Below are 18596 nucleotides of genomic sequence, written 5' to 3'. Positions count from 1 at the left end.
CATGTTTTTCTTGAAGGATGCAGACTTCTTCCTGTACCACTGCTTGAAGAAGGTGTCTTCCAGAAACTGGCAGTAGGACTGGGAGTTGAGCTTGACTCCATCCTCAACCCGAAAAGGCCCCACAAGCTCATCTTTGATGATACCAGCCCAAACCAGTACTCCACCTCCACCTTGCTGGCGTCTGAGTCTGACTGGAGCTCTCTGCCCTTTACCAATCCAGCCACGGGCCCATCCATCTGGCCCATCAAGACTCACTCTCATGTCATCAGTCCATAAAACCTTAAAAAAACCAGTCTTGAGATATTTCTTGGCCCAGTCTTGACGTTTCAGCTTGTGTGTCTTGTTCAGTGGTGGTCGTCTTTCAGCCTTTCTTACCTTGGCCATGTCTCTGAGTATTGCACACCTTGTGCTTTTGGGCACTCCAGTGATGTTGCAGCTCTGAAATATGGCCAAACTGGTGGCAAGTGGCATCTTGGCAGCTGCACGCTTGACTTTTCTCAGTTCATGGGCAGTTATTTTGCGCCTTGGTTTTTCCACACGCTTCTTGCGACCCTGTTGACTATTTTGAATGAAACGCTTGATTGTTCGATGATCACGCTTCAGAAGCTTTGCAATTTTGAGACTGCTGCATCCCTCTGCAAGATATCTCACTATTTTTGACTTTTCTGAGCCTGTCAAGTCCTTCTTTTGACCCATTTTGCCAAAGGAAAGGACGTTGCCTAATAATTATGCACACCTGATATAGGGTGTTGATGTCATTAGACCACACCCCTTCTCATTACAGACATGCACATCACCTAATTAGTGTGAATGCTTGAAAAGCATTCACAGTATTGTTCTTCTAATCTTTATTATTATTATTATTATTATTAGTGTGAATGCTTGAAAAGCATTCACAGTATTGTTCTTCTAATCTTTATTATTAGTGTGAATGCTTGAAAAGCATTCACAGTATTGTTCTTCTAATCTTTATTATTATTAGTGTGAATGCTTGAAAAGCATTCACAGTATTGTTATTCGAATCTTTATTATTATTAGTGTGAATGCTTGAAAAGCATTCACAGTATTGTTATTCGAATCTTTATTATTATTATATATTCCGTACGTTTTTTGGCATCTAACTCCTTCAAAACCGTTCAACTTAGAAAAACCATTCAAACACCGTTAGATTCCTATTCTTTTGGACATGACTGCTTCTATTTTTCATATTTTTAACATTTATATTTTTAATTTTATTCAACTTTATTCAACAAAAATTTCCCATGTATTTCAATGGGGAGACCCTTCAAATTCTCATTCAACTTACTCATTTTTAAACTCTTACTACTTCCACATACATTGACATAGAGCCACCATTCAAACTTTAAAACGAAGACAAGACATTCAACTATTCAACTTGTATTTATCTTTTCAATATCTATTATACTTTTTCTTCAGTTCCAGTTTAAGTTTCATGATGTTTTTTCACCCGTTTCAGAGTTTATAATGGGTGTGTATGGGACGGAATGTTGGGGCTAGAGTGAGGCAGCTCAACTGCTAGAGTGAGAGGAGCAAAAAAATTAATCTTAAAATCTTTTTTAAAACTGCTGCTGTGTCCGCAGCGTTTGCTCTACAGGTATGATTTTACCCTCAAAACGTAGCCATCGCTGTCCTCTTTCATCCAATGTGTTTACTATTGTACTAGGTGTTATGGTTCTTTCATAAATGTCACCAATGCACAGCCTCCTCCCTCCAACTCTTCCATAGACTCTAATGTTAAAACGGCTCAGAAGGTTGGTTTGAAAATCAGAAGAGCATGGTGTTTTTACACTGTCACCACGTCCATATAATAAACTCCACAGGCATGAAAACTGAGAATTAGGTAGACTAGACATTGCTGCCGCTCACGGTGAAAGAATTTCGTCAATACGACCTATACTTTTCATTTGGGAGCGATTTGTTTGGGCCTGACTTTTCTGTTCATTTTAAGCAGCAAAAGTGAGGCGCATGTCTGTGTACGTGTGTATGGAGCCATTGGGTGCAGTCACTATAGCAACCAGGCTCACACCTGCCTGCTTAACGAGCTCTGCCTGCCACTCTGCCAAGATTCATCTTAAACACTTCTCTTTCAACTGCTGCTGTGTCCACAGTGTTACAGCCATCATTTTACCCTCAAATTGTCGCCATTATTGTTCTCTTTCCAACACCGTGTCTTTCAAAGCTCAGGCATTTAAACTTTTTAAACTGTGTGGATCAAAGTGGAGGGATCACATTTGAGTCATTCAGTGATTCAAAGAATATGACCTTTTAATATTCTTTCAGATGTTTTCTGACTCTAAATGTTCTTTTCTCATTTCTTAGGGTTTTCTAATTTACAATTAAAACATTTTCAGCTTTTTTCCAACTTCTTCTTCTGTGTAACCTTCAGCTTTTAGCAGTTCAGCACTTTTGTTTTCAGGTTAAATTCGTTTTTTTTTTTTTATCTCATTCAATATTTTTAACTCAAAATTCAGTAATTAATTCATTTCAGTGCATACATTCAGATTCAAGCATTCACACTGCAGTTTCTTCAGAAAATGCACTTTCTAGTTATTATATTTTATCTATTCCGTACGTTTTTTGTAATCCTACTCCTTCAAAACCGTTCAACTTAGAAAAACCATTCAAACACCGTTAGATTCCTATTCTTTTGGACAACACTGCTTCTATTTTTCATATTTTTAACATTTATATTTTTAATTTTATTCAACTTTATTCAACAAAAATTTATAATGTATTTCAATGGGGAGACCCTTCAAATCCTCATTCAACTTACTCATTTTTAAACTCTTACTACTTCCACATACATTGACATAGAGCCACCATTCAAACTTTAAAACGAAGACAAGACATTCAACTATTCAACTTGTATTTATCTTTTCAATATCTATTATACTTTTTCTTCAGTTCCAGTTTAAGTTTCATGATGTTTTTTCACCCGTTTCAGAGTTTATAATGGGTGTGTATGGGACGGAATGTTGGGGCTAGAGTGAGGCAGCTCAACTGCTAGAGTGAGAGGAGCAAAAAAATTAATCTTAAAATCTTTTTTAAAACTGCTGCTGTGTCCGCAGCGTTTGCTCTACAGGTATGATTTTACCCTCAAAACGTAGCCATCGCTGTCCTCTTTCATCCAATGTGTTTACTATTGTCCTAGGTGTTATGGTTCTTTCGTAAATGTCACCAATGCACAGCCTCCTCCCTCCAACTCTTCCATAGACTCTAATGTTAAAATGGCTCAGAAGGTTCGTTTGAAAATCAGAAGAGCATGGTGTCTTTCCACTGTCACCACGTCCATATAATAAACTCCACAGGCATGAAAACTGAGAATTCAGTAGACTAGACATTGCTGTCACTCACGGTGAAAGAATTTTGTCAATACGACTTTTACTTTTCATTTGGGAGCGATTTGTTTTGGCCTGACTTTTCTGTTCATTTTAAGCAACAAAAGTGAGGCGCATGTCTGTGTACGTGTGTATGGAGCCATTGGGTGCGGTCACTATAGCAACCAGGCTCACACCTGCCTGCTTAACGAGCTCTGCCTGCCACTGTGCCAAGATTCATCTTAAGCACTTCTCTTTCAACTGCTGCTGTGTCCACAGTGTTACAGCCATCATTTTACCCTCAAATTGTCGCCATTATTGTTCTCTTTCCAACACCGTGTCTTTCAAAGCTCAGGCATTTAAACTTTTTAAACTGTGTGGATCAAAGTGGAGGGATCACATTTTAGTCATTCAGTGATTCAAAGAATATGACCTTTTAATATTCTTTCAGATGTTTTCTGACTCTAAATGTTCTTTTCTCATTTCTTAGGTTTTTCTAATTTACAATTAAAACATTTTCAGCTTTTTTCCAACTTCTTCTTCTGTGTAACCTTCAGCTTTTAGCAGTTCAGCACTGTTGTTTTCAGGTTAAATTCAGGTTGTTTTTTTTGTTTTTTTATCTCATTCAAAATTTTTAACTCAAAATTCAGCAATTAATTCATTTCAGTCCATACATTCAGATTCAAGCATTCACACTGCAGTTTCTTCAGAAAATGCACTTTCTAGTTATTAGTGTGAATGCTTGAAAAGCATTCACAGTATTGTTATTCGAATCTTTATTATTATTATTAGTGTGAATGCTTGAAAAGCATTCACAGTATTGTTCTTCGAATCTTTATTATTATATATTCCGTACGTTTTTTGGCATCTAACTCCTTCAAAACCGTTCAACTTAGAAAAACCATTCAAACATCATTAGATTCCTATTCTTTTGGACATGACTGCTTCTACTTTTCTCATTTTTAACATTTATATTTTTAATTTTATTCAACTTTATTCAACAAAAATTTCCCATGTATTTCAATGGGGAGACCCTTCAAATCCTCATTCAACTTACTCATTTTTAAACTCTTACTACTTCCACATACATTGACATAGAGCCACCATTCAAACTTTAAAACGAAGACAAGACATTCAACTATCCAACTTGTATTTATCTTTTCAATATCTATTATACTTTTTCTTCAGTTCCAGTTTAAGTTTCATGATGTTTTTTCACCCGTTTCAAAATTTATAATGGGTGTGTATGGGACGGAATGTTGGGGCTAGAGTGAGACAGCTCAACTGCTAGAGTGAGAGGAGCAAAAAAATTAATCTTAAAATATTTTTTAAAACTGCTGCTGTGTCCACAGCGTTTGCTCTACAGGTATGATTTTACCCTCAAAACGTAGCCATGGCTGTCCTCTTTCATCCAATGTGTTTACTATTGTACTAGGTGTTATGGTTCTTTCATAAATGTCACCAATGCACAGCCTCCTCCCTCCAACTCTTCCATAGACTCTAATGTTAAAATGGCTCAGAAGGTTGGTTTGAAAATCAGAAGAGCATGGTGTCTTTCCACTGTCACCACGTCCATATAATAAACTCCACAGGCATGAAAACTGAGAATTCAGTAGACTAGAAGCTGCTGTCGCTCACGGTGAAAGAATTTTTTCAATGCGACTTTTACTTTTCATTTGGGAACGATTTGTTTCGGCCTGACTTTTCTGTTCATTTTAAGCAGCAAAAGTGAGGCGCATGTCTGTGTACGTGTGTATGGAGCCATTGGGTGCGGTCACTATAGCAACCAGGCTCACACCTGCCTGCTTAACGAGCTCTGCCTGCCACTGTGCCAAGATTCATCTTAAGCACTTCTCTTTCAACTGCTGCTGTGTCCACAGTGTTACAGCCATCATTTTACCCTCAAATTGTCGCCATTATTGTTCTCTTTCCAACACCGCATCTTTCAAAGCTCAGGCATTTAAACTTTTTAAACTGTGTGGATCAAAGTGGAGGGATCACATGTTAGTCATTCAGTGATTCAAAGAATATGACCTTTTAATATTCATTCAGATGTTTTCTGACTCTAAATGTTCTTTTCTCATTTCTTAGGGTTTTCTAATTTACAATTAAAACATTTTCAGTTTTTTTCCAACTCCTTCTTCTGTGTAACCTTCAGCTTTTAGCAGTTCAGCACCTTTGTTTTCAGGTTAAATTCGGGTTTTTTTTGGTTTTTTTAAATCTCATTCAATATTTTTAACTCAAAATTCAGCAATTAATTCATTTCAGTGCATACATTCAGATTCAAGCATTCACACTGCAGTTTCTTCAGAAAATGCACTTTCTAGTTGGTAGCAGGCTTTCGAGCCTATACAGCTTGGAGTAAGACAACATGCATGAAGAGGATGATGTGGACAAAATACTCATTTGCCTAATAATTCTGCACTCCCTGTAGTTTCTTTCTCTGCAGAATATGTTGTATCAGCCAAGTCTGGCCCAACACTTACAAAGAATTTATTGAACTCATTAACTACATCACTCATGTTACTAATATTTCTATCATTATTAGCGAAATACGAAGGATAATTTGACTGCCTAGAACCATTTTTGATGTTGGTATTTAAAGTTTTCCAAATCCCTTTAATATTATTTTTATTCATATTTAATAATTTCTCATAATATTCCTTTTTACATGACCTCAAAATACTAGTTAATTTATTTTTATATTTCTTGTATTTATTTTCAGCTTCTGTACTTCTGTTTGTTATAAATTCTCTATATAACGTATTTTTCTTTTTACATGCATTTTGTAATCCTTTTGTGATCCATGGGCACGCTGCATATTTTTGTTTTTTACTATATTTCTTTACTGGGCAACGGCTATCATATAACAGTTTAAATTTTCCTAAAAAAATCTCATAAGCTTTATCAATATTTTTTTCCTTATACAGCATCTCCCATGATTGCTTAAGTAAATCACTTTTAAATGCATTTATGGACTCCTCTGTTCTCACTCGTTTGTATTTTGTTGTATTTTCCTGTTTGACCTTCCTGTAATTGCTGTTATACACTACAAAAACAGGTAGATGATCACTGATGTCATTAATTAGGAGACCACTTATAGATCTGTTTTCTATTTCATTAGTAAATATATTGTCTATTATAATAGACAATATATTTACTAATGAAATAGAAAACAGATCTATCAACCTTATAAGGTTGCCGACTGTGCTGTAATCCTGCTGGGTTTAGTGATCACTGGACAGAGTCCCATGCTATACATTGTATTAATAAACTCATCTGTCATGCTATGTTTGTTTGGATTTAATAGGTCTATGTTGAAATCCCCACAAATGAACATAACTTTTTGATTTGTCCTAATAAATGTTTTATCTGCCCACTCCTTAAATATTTCAATATTAGAACCTGGTGTTCTATATATACAACTTACAATGACATTTTTCTTTTTTTCCATACTAACTTCTATTGTTACACACTCTAATATGTTATCTACCACCACCGTCATTTTTTCCACCACCCTGTATTTTAAATTTTTGTCCACAAACAAAGCCACACCTCCACCATTCTTATTCTTTCTGTTCATAAAATTTAATTCATATCCGTCTATTTCAAAGTCCACTCCTTTCTCCATATTAATCCACGTCTCAGATACTGCAATCACACTCAATGGATGTGCAAATTTGCTTAAATATTCTCTTATTTTGTGAAAATTGGCATATAAACTTCTACTATTAAAGTGGATTATGGACATTTTGCAGTCAGCCTTGACAGTTTTATTGAATTGTTCTTCGGTATAATAGCAGCAGGTGTTTCTGATGTTAAAAAAGTGATTCTGTTTGTCATCTTGTCAAAGTCACTTAGTAAGATGAAAAGTGATACATAGACTAGTGGACTAATATTATAGTAGGAAAGATGATTGCATTATAGATGGGGGGAAAACAGAATGCTGATGAGGGGTCTTGAATGAGTGAGCTGAGTTTCTGAGGTGTGTGAAGAAGTTTTAACATGGCACGCATTTGGTTACATGGGAAGAAACTCATTATGTGATAAGACAACAGGGTTATGTTGTGTGTTGTATGGTGTGGTGTGTGGCTGAATGTTTTGAGACATTCATCCATCAGACTCTGCAGATTTAACCTTTGACTGTAATTTTTCTGGGTTTTTGTGTGATGGAAAGTGTGTTTACAGGTTGTGTGTTGATTATGCTATTACAGCAGCAGATTGTTAACTTTATGGCCTTTTTACAGCACCTCTGGAATCTGGTGACCTATAGGCCTGACCTCCAGGATGCTACTGCTAATATTTGTTTCTCTTTAAGAGTGCTTGTAAAGGATTCAGCACAGACACTCACATCCTGGGCCATCTGACCTCAGGAAATCACATGATAGGGTGGGGCGATAGGGTGAGCTCACCCGAAACCTTGTCTGATTGTGACCCACACCAGTTTTCACGCCTTGGCTCATGTGATTAGGTAGAGGATCATCAGGTGGTCCTTTTGTACCTCTTTGGAGGGATAAATGGTAAACCATTCATACACACACACACACACACACACACACACACACACACACACACACACACACACACACACACACAGTCACACACTGGTGATGGCAAGCTACATTGTAGCCACAGCCACCCTGGGGCGCACTGACAAAGGCGAGGCTGCCGGACACTGGCGCCACCTCTGACCACTACCAGTAGGCAACGGGTGAAGTGTCTTGCCCAAGGACACAACGACCGAGACTGTCCAAGCCGGGGCTCGAACCAGCAACCTTCCAATTACAAGGCAAACTCCCAACTCTTGAGCCACGATCGCCCTGTACTCCCACAGGGTTTAAATCTGGGACTCTCCACCATTTAACCCTAGAACTGAAGAAGCTTCTCGGATGAGAGGTGAAACGTCTTCAAGCAACTTAAAGATGTAGCTTAGAACCTAAATCCGGATGTGTCCCCTGTGGCTTCACAAGTGTTAACAGGTGGTACAAGTGTTGAAGATTTATCATTTGAAGACCTTCATAAACGAACTTGTACATGAAAAGAACTCACAAGTCAAAGGGCTGGCAATGACCTTGTGACCTCCAGTTTAACAGTCAAAACACTAATCAACATTTTCAAACGAATTCCAGCTTTGTGGTGCATTTCTCAGTGCATCATTGTCCATATGATCAGAGTCCAAATGTCTGGAGAATAGACATTCAAACACACCAGTTGGTTGTGTTGTTTGCCTATGAGGCTTCCAGCTATCTTCAAAGCTTTAGCCTGGTCAACACTCCTTTTTATGGCCTCTGTGAAACCCCCATATCTTCTCACTGCAGGCATTCTTCCTGTGGGGGGATAGAGTCAACTGGTGGATTATCTGCATTTATGACTCCTCTAATGCCCTGTTGTCACTGCAGAATTTTTTTTAAAGGAAATTTGATCAAGTTGTTTATGATTTTCTTCCCCCTTTTTGAGTCATGTCCACGCCCATGGCTCAAAACTTCAGCCAGTTTAAAGAAGTGTACATGATGCAAATGTAAACAAAAGCCCCTCTCTGCAGAGTATCAAAGTCTGCATGGCAAAGTGACACACTTTAGGTGATCTTCATGGGAAAGTGCTGTCAGTAATTTCCCAGTCTCCTGGCATCTGTTCTGTTCACAGAGTTCCATTCCATTCAACAATTCCTTCGCTGAACTTCCTTTTTGGGCCGTCAAATGAAGCTTGGCATGCTCCCTTCATCCTTCTGCTTCCCTGTTCCAACACCGCTGAAGATTTAGGGTAGAGCAAGTTGTACACCCTAGTTGGCTTCCTCAACGTCGAATCTCTTTCACTACTTCTGGTTGTTTGCTGTTCAAAGTCTCCTCATGACGATCTTCTGGAAGCCCAGTAGCATAGGTCTCTGTGGGATGTCTGCTGTGCTGAAGATGATCTCTGCTCCTCACTGATCCTCCTGAAGCCTCTCTCCTGGGGCCCATTCTTCGTACGTCGCTTACTACATCCAAGATCAAATGACACATCCAAGACCAAATCATCGCGCTAACCGTGAGCTCGCTAATCCGGTTCCCCGAACACACCTGCTGTTGACGATCAGTACAGCTGGATGAAGTAATGTGAGATCACTGGGTGTCGTAAAAGGGGCTACGCATCGATAGTAAAATCATTGATCGGCAACCCTCTGATTGGTCGGCGAAAATGTCGAAGGAGCGCGCTCGGTATTTTTCGGCAGCAGAGCAAGAACTCTTGAGTGAGGGATTTCAGGAGTTTCAGAGTTTAATCAGAACGCAAGGGAACACTGCAAAGGCTGCAAAAGCAAGGAGAGAGGGCTGGCAGAAAGTTGCTGACAAATTTAACTCGTAAGTAATTTAATAATAACAATAATAATGGAGTGGATTGATATAGCGCTTTCCAAGGCACCCAAAGCGCATGACAATGCCACTATTCAGTCACTCTCACATTCACACACTGGTGGAGGCAGCTACAGTTGTAGCCACAGCTGCCCTGGGGCAGACTGACAGAAGCCAGGCTGCCATATCGCGCCATCGGCCCCTCTGGCCAACACCAGTAGGCGGTAGGGAAAATTTATTATATTACATTATATTATCCAATATTATATTACATTATATTATATTACATTATATTACATTATGTTATATTATGTTATATTACATTATATTATATTATGTTATATTATATCCCCTTACACATTAGAGCCACAACAGGACCCACTAGAACATGGGAACAGGTAAAAGTGAAATATAAGAATATCCTACAGAATGGTAATATTTATCACTTATATTGCTTTTCGTCTCTTGGAAAGAGTCCCTGAAATAATCTGTTAGTTTGTTCATAACAGCAACCAAGAAAAGGGCAGAGCAAAAAAAAGACAGGTGGTGGTCCTGCACCCCCTCGTCAACAAGTTGGTTAAGTGAATAATACCCTCACGGGAAAATCGATATCTCTCTATGAGCACACTGTCGCGCTGAGCTAAAGGATCCTGTCTGTCCCGCAATATTCGCTGAATTCTGAAAACTCTCCTTATCAATCTTGCACCTTCCGCAATGGGTGGCTCGCGTATACGGACAGGACATGGCTGCGACAGACTTCCCAAATCCACCTTCGCTTTTATAGCCGTGGTCTCTCATCTTGATTACACGAAGTAATTTACAATTGCTACTCTGAAATATGAATTACATCTGTAATAATCACATACATGTAATAGAATGTTAATAGTACATTTCCCTTTTTTAGGAAATGACCTGTATGTATCTGTGTGAAATCAATAAAAGGATCAAGTGCTGCATTATCTTCAGTTACATTGATGTTATTTCTTTATGGTGAAACAGTGGTGGAATATCGCTGTTGCTTTCGTATAAATGAAGCGGACATACCTGCGTGGCCGCGATCTAATCATGTTTACATAAAGTGAACCTGCTCCCGAGCAGGTTTACGCTTACGGCTCTGTTGCTATGACAGCAAGTCCCGGATGAGCTTCGGGGAACCGAACGATCCAAGATCAGGCGAAATCGTCAACAATCAAATCCAGCTAACCTACTTAGCGAGGTACGAAGAACGGGCCCCTGACCTCAGCTTTCATCTTGTGGACGATCTTCTTCAGTCACTCCTTCTCATGGTACCTGCAATTTAAAAATTGACACCCCTCTTTTGCCACATGGCCCTTGCCATGTGTCAACTCCACACAACTAGACATGCACAAGAATGTTGCACATTGTCTCTGAAAAATTCCCCAGGGTTTCTCCCTTGGCGTAACTCTACTCCAAACCTGTAACCCTGTGTCAAAGAAAAACATTAGCCAGTGGTTAAATGTTAAGCTTGTTTAACTCCCAGCTCCACCTGGAGCCTGTTTCCTTGCCTGTAGGACAAAACCTGTAAGTTGAAACAAACTTCACATTTGCAAACAACTGTAGCTCATAAGAGCAATAAAGTATTCAGCATCACAGAGACAAGTATCATGTGCAGGTTTATTCTAAATCATTAAACCCACTACTTTTTGCCATAATTTGCTCCAAATCATGAATCATCCAATTTATTCCACATTATAATCAGTGACTTTCCTTAAGTTTGTCACTCACTCATTTCAGCACTATGAGCTCAATAGTGGTCAGATAATGACCCCATATTAAACTATTCAATTTTTTTTTTTTTTTTTGCCTGTCCCATGTGGTTCTTTAGCCGTCAGAATTGTTGTCTGAAGACCAACAAGGATACCCAATTGATTTACTTTGCCAAATAGATCATCACGGCCTTGACGTATTGGTCTATTTGATCGACCTTTGTTGTTATTATTTATTTTATTTTATTTTCAGTTGTTACAGACGGGACAGACATGACTGAGGGATAGGAAAGGGAGAAAGAAAGATGAAGGAAAAGAAAAACAGAAGGGAAGAGGGACAGTGAGAAAGGGCACTTATAAAGAGAAAGAAGAGAAAAAAAAATCTCCTGCATCACCTGTTGAGAGAAAAAGAAGAGAAAACAAGCAAAAAAACAGAGCAACATACTAAACACAACACCATCACGTTAATCCAGCTAAGTGTAAACAGCAGTAAATACTAAATATTGAATGTTGTTGTGTAGCAAGCAGGACCGACAGCGCACAATGTGCTTGGAAATAGCAGCCAAGAAAGGTGTAGTTTATGTTTATGAACAGTGAACACCCGTGTGCACACCTGTGTGGATCAGCGCGCTTGTATTCAAAAGGTTTCCCCATTTAATGGTCTGATAGAGGATGTAGAGAGGCTGTGCCAGAGTGAACTGAGCCGCAGGCCCAGAGGCCCGAGGGCCCCCTTTTCCCCGGAAGAGGCCTGACCGAGCAACAGGCACCAGGCCCCGCCAAGTAGTCACCGGGAGTGAGCTGGTACATATCTAAGCGCCCAGCCCCGGACACCAAGAACCACCAACGCACTGACCCCTGAGGGCATCAGTTACCGGCAGGGAGTGTGGTGAGGGGAGATAGGCCTTTGGAGGGCCTGGGAGTTCCCAGAGAGGTGGAGCGTAAGACCCGACCTGACATATAAACACAGACAAACAGGCACACACAGACACAAAAATGCATTCCCACCCTCATGTACACATATATAAATACTCAGCACTGACCCAACGTAGGGATGGACATACATGGACACTGTACACACAGTCACACTCCCCAAACAAACTCTATACCCCGGGTCCAGGTACCCTCGCCCCTGGAGGGGGAAACGGCACCTAGACCCATATTAAACTATTCTACTGTGTAATCACTGCACATCTGTTCAATTGTTACTTGTCTGTTTGTGCTGAATCCTTTACAAGCACTCTTAAAAAGAAACAAATATTAGCAGTAGCGTCCTGGAGGTCAGGCCTAGGTCACCAGAATTCAGAGGTGCTGTAAAAAGGCCATAAAGTTAACAATCTGCTGCAAAAAGACGTAACACTGGTTTCAAAGACAGTATGTCTCACACTGTATTCACATTTCCCCCTGTAATATCCACCATTTTTTCAACAACAGAGTGTTATAGCATAATCAACACACAACCTGTAAACACAGTTTCCGTCACACAAAAACCCAGAAATCCTGTATAAAAAAAAATATTAACCAATTGTGTGTCCTCTATAGATCACATGATTAACCCTCTGTTATGTAAAATGTTAGCGCTGCGCAGGTGTATACACACTTTTGCTGTGAGCAATCCTCGGTCATGAATAACACACTGTTGGTAAATTCACAGACACCCAGAAAAATTACAGCTAAAAGGTTAAATTTGCAGAGTTCACACTCTGTCATGTGACCCAAAGTTTCCTCCTCTGGTCTCCTGCTGCTCCTGCAACGAAAGACACACACACATCCATACATCCACCCCTTTGTCACATCTGGGTGGGGGTTAACCTTGCATAGTGGTGTCAAATCAGTCAAGTCAGTCAACTCTTGTCAGCTTTTACCAGTCCAGTCAGTTCCCTATTCTTTCACTCATTGCTTATTCATTCATTCATTCATTCATTCATTGCTGATAGTGGAATCTATCGTTGCATTTCGTTTCCACCCTCAGCAATATGACGTATTTCAATAAGAAAAAGAATTTAGATCGAATTACCTCGATGAATCCTTTTAGACAGGGACTCGCTATCTGATTGTCCCAAATAAGTGACTTTCTCCCGAGCCCATTATAATTTTGGAGAAACTCACTTTGCGATTGTTCCCGACAACACGTTGTGTAGCTCTTCTGGTTCAAATTGTTCAGATCTGCATAAATGACAGAGATTATCAAACAAAATTTTCAGTGCACTGTGAAAGTAACAAAATAAAAAGGAATAAAGAAGGCCTAGTTAAGTCATGAAGCATGCTCTTCATCTCAGGAGGGTAAATCATACCAAACCTAATTGGCAGGTTTAACTTTGTAACGAAAGACAAATCATCAGCCAGTTTCATCTCAAACATTCATCCATCAGCCACACACCACACAACTAGAGTTGGATGTCTCAAGACCCGTCTTGGTCTCGAGACCGGTCTCAGTAGTCCTGATTTTGAACTGTTGTAGTCCTGTTTTAATTCCAGATCAGTTCTGGGTCTGGTTGAATTGGGGTTTAGTCCCTGTGGTTTGATACAGCCCCGACTTTGTTCTGCCTGACTGCTTAATTAAAAAACTAGTTTAAGGTGTCCTGCATATGTGATATATATTTTTTTCCTATATGAAGTCAAATGTGGGGAAGCATTTAAGTAACAAAGTGTTGCAGGTTACCTTTGTGGTGGCCATCTTGTTTTCCCAGTAAAGAGAAAGCCTGCCTCAATTGCAGCTCTTTTATAGGCCAGTCTGTATTAAGAAGGTGTGTCTTTAGAGTATTTAAAGGGAGCAGGAAATGGATTGGGGGCCATTTTTGAAAAGTTGCTGTCTGCATGTGTATGATGTTGGCAAGAGATAATAAAACAATTACTTTAATTAAGATAGAGTGAAGTCTGATGTTTCCCTCACCGCCCCTCACTGCGTAACATCATTCTTTTTTGAACAAAACTCAAAATAGAGCCTATTAATGTTTCAGTCAATTCTACCCTCAATTAATTTCCTTTTGCTGCTCAGCTCTCACACTGTGGCTCAGCTATGCTCAGGGCTGGACTGTAACAAAAAATCTTTTCATTTTGACTAGAGACCGGCCCACCAGGTATTACAGGAAAAATCATAAAGCCTTTAAATGTAAACAAACGCTGTTGTCACAGTGATGTACACTGTCTTCTTGGTATATATGTATCAGTCTAATAAACTTAAACCTACACCATCCTCCCTATTCTGGTATTCTAAACAGTACCCGAAAATAGACTGCTTGGTCGAGTTAACCTCCTGAACTATCTACAACACATGGTGAAAACCTGAAATTAAGACAGAGAAGACTAGAGGTGAGACATGATCATTACTGATTACTGATGAGATTTATATATATATATTCATAAACCATTCATTTGCCACATCAATAAACAGCATGGCAGGGCAAAATATTTTTTCTAACATGGCAACCTTTAAAAAGTGAAGGGAGACAGAAATACAGGTGAGAAAGAATAAAACTTAATTGACTTTTTGATGGCATTTTACACACAGTACTGGTACAGTATCTAGAAAATGTGGGAAAATACTGGCATCATATACAGTACTTAGCTACTTCTGAAGAAATTATGATGGGACCCTATAAAAAATTACTATGTACAATAATGGATTTCTATACAATTTACATTAGATGAAAATGTTTGTTGTAAGGTTCAGATAATTATTTGTTAAAAACTTTGCTAGACCCGCCCCTGCACAGTTACCAGCTGTCAGATACATAAAAAAAGGATCCTGGTGTTTTGTCTCTCAGAAACAGTTCATAACTTCCCTTCAACTCATTTATGTCACCGAAAAGGTAAACCTGTTTCTCCATCACCTGTTCAGCTCTGATGATCCAGTAAGGACGTCTCCTGGTTTCATCTTCATGTTTCCCTCTCACCAGATAACCAAACCGATATCATGACCAGCAGCTTTACAGCTGTGGCTCCAGCAAACCTCAGCTGATGCTAGAAATTAATATTAAATAAATTCTAACAACAGCTGATCAAGCTTAAACGTGCTGCTGTTGTTTAGCACGACATCCACTGGTTTCCTGTTTCTGGCGCAAAGTGGGCGATAAACAAACAAGAGAGAAAAGCCGATCAGCTGATCATTGATCAGTTTCATGATTGAAGTAGAAACAGGAGAGGGAGGGGGAGAGAATGAGAGAAGAAGAGGCAGCTGTGCAGCAAAGACACAGAATATATATCCAGCTTTGTGTCTTTTTCATTGTAGCTGAAGTACGGGACAAACTGTTCTTTTTCACCCCAATACGAGACCATTCCGTTTTTTACGGGACGGTTGGAAACTCTAATAACTAACCTTATAAATAAAATAAGATAAAACAAGTTCAACATCAATAACATCATAGCACCCACCCAGCAGTATATAAACTCTGTCATGCTAGCTAGTACACAGTACGGGTTATTGTAACTGACTGTAAAAAGTCAGCATAACGAAAATAAACTCCACCTAAACTTGGTTTATATCTGACCCAGATAGACTGCAGGTCATAACTTCTTACCTGAAGTTCAGTTCACCGCCTCGGGTCTCTGCTCCTCCTGCCTTTCTGTCATCCACCTGCCAGCATGTTGCATCTGCTGGCCTCCACCACTTGCTAATGTTACTGAATCTGTGGAAGCTCCGCCATAGCCACCACCAAACAATTGAGTTATTTTTACACATCTCCCAGCATCTGGCCAATCCGCCACCTTTCAGTGTTTATACCGTTACGGAAAAACAAAACAAAACAAAAAAAAAACATCGTCCCATAAAAACAAAAAACCACAATTGGCCCACCGGGCAAATGACCGGTATGCCCGATGGCCAGTCCAGCTATGGCTATGCTCCAATCCCTCCATATTGTGGCCAATCACATGCGAGGATATAGGATAATATCATTATGTGAAAAACAGAGAGGGTGATGGATGCGACAGTCAAGTGGAGCGTGCGTCTGTCCTCTCAGAACGTGAGTGAGACAGTAGACGGGTGAGGAGAGCTGTGCGAAAGCAAAAGCACATAAACATGCCTGACACCCGTAAACGAAGCAGCATCTGGCTGCAGTTTAAAGACTTTTTTGTCTCGGCTTGGTCTTGTCTTGGTCTTGGTCTTGTCTTGGTCTCGGTTTAGGCGGTCTTGACTACAAGTCTACACACAACAACGCACAACATAACCCTGATGCCTTGTCACATAATCAGTTTCTTCCCATGTAATCAAATATGTGCCATGTTAAAACTTCTTCCACACACCTCAGAAACAAAAACTCAATAATTTGTCAGCTCACTCAGCTCACTCATTCAAGACCCATCCTCAGCATTCTGTTTTCCCGCACTATAATGCAATCATCTTTCCTACTATGATATTAGTCACTAGTCTATGTATCACTTTTCATCTTACTAAGTGACTTGGACAAGATGACAAACAGAATCACATGCTTAAGATGCTATCTGGTCTTCATGAGCTTCATTATGTGTCTATGTAGGGTTAATTCATTTTCAGTTTGTATGTGATTTTGTGTACCTTTCCTCTTTGCGGTGCTCCAGAAACTTTTCAATTCTCCATGCAAGACAGTTGTTTTTTGTAGTTTGGGAGATGATTGGATGATGGGGTGGGTGCAGTTTTCTCTGGGGTGGAGTCGGGTGGGCTGCCCCGGACTCTGTGGGGCTGGGCGGTGCTGCTGCTGCGGGCCCCGGTCCGGATGGGCCTGGGCCCCCTTGCCCTGGTGGGTTCCAGAGTGTGGGGGTGCCTACTGGGGTCAGCGGGGGAGCTGGCCCCAGGGAATTGGCCACTTGCCCCTCCCTTTCTTCCCTCCCCATCCTCAGCTGCCTCCCTATTCCCGCTCTACCACACCCACCCATACACACAGGGCTTGGGGTGCAGGTATGTCACCAGGGTGCAGGGGAGGCACTCCCCTCTGTCCCCTTCTGGCCGCCTGTGCCTCAATTTTATTCTGCAACCTAGACATCCACATTACTCACACTCTCACATAACACATACATATAGGGCCTTGGGGGTGGGCACTTTTTACAGCATCCAGAGGATGGTCGGTGTACTCCAACCCACCTCTGGCGCTGGTGCCCTACCCTCAATTTTAAATTTTAAATGCATTTAGACACTAAGTGTTTTCGGGAAGAGCCGTGCTGCTCTCTGAGAGGAAGCTAGTACCATGCTCTCCTGAGTTTTAAATGCACTTTAGAACAGCACACAGCAACACTACATATGAGCGGGCGTAGGGAGGTTTGAGGTCTTCACTCACCCCGGTTCTGTTAGCCGTCAGGGCTGGGGGGCTGGGAGGAGGTGCTGGCCGTCAGACTGGGGTCTGGGATGCGGGGCCTCCCTGCTACTGCAGATAAGGAGGTGGTCCGCTTGCCTCCACCCCAGAGAGAAGGGTTACGGTACATGTCCTGGGTCTAGGTGCGGCTTGCCCCTCTGGCAAAAAAAGTGGCAAATGCCCCACTCAGGCAGTCTTTTCAAAGTTCCGTTCACACACAGTGAAGTTGCAGCTCGTTGGAAACGCATATCTCCCTCCATCCATCCTTTCATCCATCCATCCACGATGATGGTGTTTTCTTCATGCTGATGCTGTTTTGCACAACTGCTCCTGCTGCTGGTGGACCTCTGACTGCTCAGGATACTGCTGTCTCTTGACCTGTCGTGAGCTCTTGATATCATTGTCGTTGTTCTGGAACTGCACTCCTTGTGTTCAGGGAGAGATTCTTGGAGCTTGTTTTCTCAGGGTGACAAACACATGGAAGTTAATTCAGCCAAAACTCGGCCTGAGTGTTTCCTAATGATGTTTAACCTATAATTTTCCTCCAACTGCTGCATGTGGAAAATTGATCCAAGTCTGCTCTTCACCTGCAAGTGACATTTTCATCATTCTCATCACTACTTAAACAACGCACATCTCCTCTCTCTGGTTTTTGAACTCTCCTTTCTTAAAAACAGAAGGTAGTTTTTTGTAGTTGTTTTAGGCTGAGAAACACCAAACACTCTTCATATTATCATTGCATTTTGTCAACAACACAACTATTTTCTTTTTTTTGTGTCCACTGGGGTAGTTGGTGACCTGCAGTGATCTACATACTACGTGCTGCACGGTGAATACTTTGCAATGTATTCCATCCCCTTTCAAGGCAGACTTACCCAGTTTATTCCCCATTACAAGACAACTTTCAGCCACACACACCACGTCTGGTTCGCACTCACTCAC

The sequence above is a fragment of the Aulonocara sp. 'chitande type north' Nkhata Bay genome, linkage group LG22 (genome assembly GCF_057382095.1).
Source record: "Aulonocara sp. 'chitande type north' Nkhata Bay isolate Kocher_YH1m ecotype deep benthic linkage group LG22, A_spYH_male_GT1.1, whole genome shotgun sequence".
Classification (NCBI taxonomy): domain Eukaryota; kingdom Metazoa; phylum Chordata; class Actinopteri; order Cichliformes; family Cichlidae; genus Aulonocara; species Aulonocara sp. 'chitande type north' Nkhata Bay.
This window is presented reverse-complemented; position numbering follows the sequence as displayed.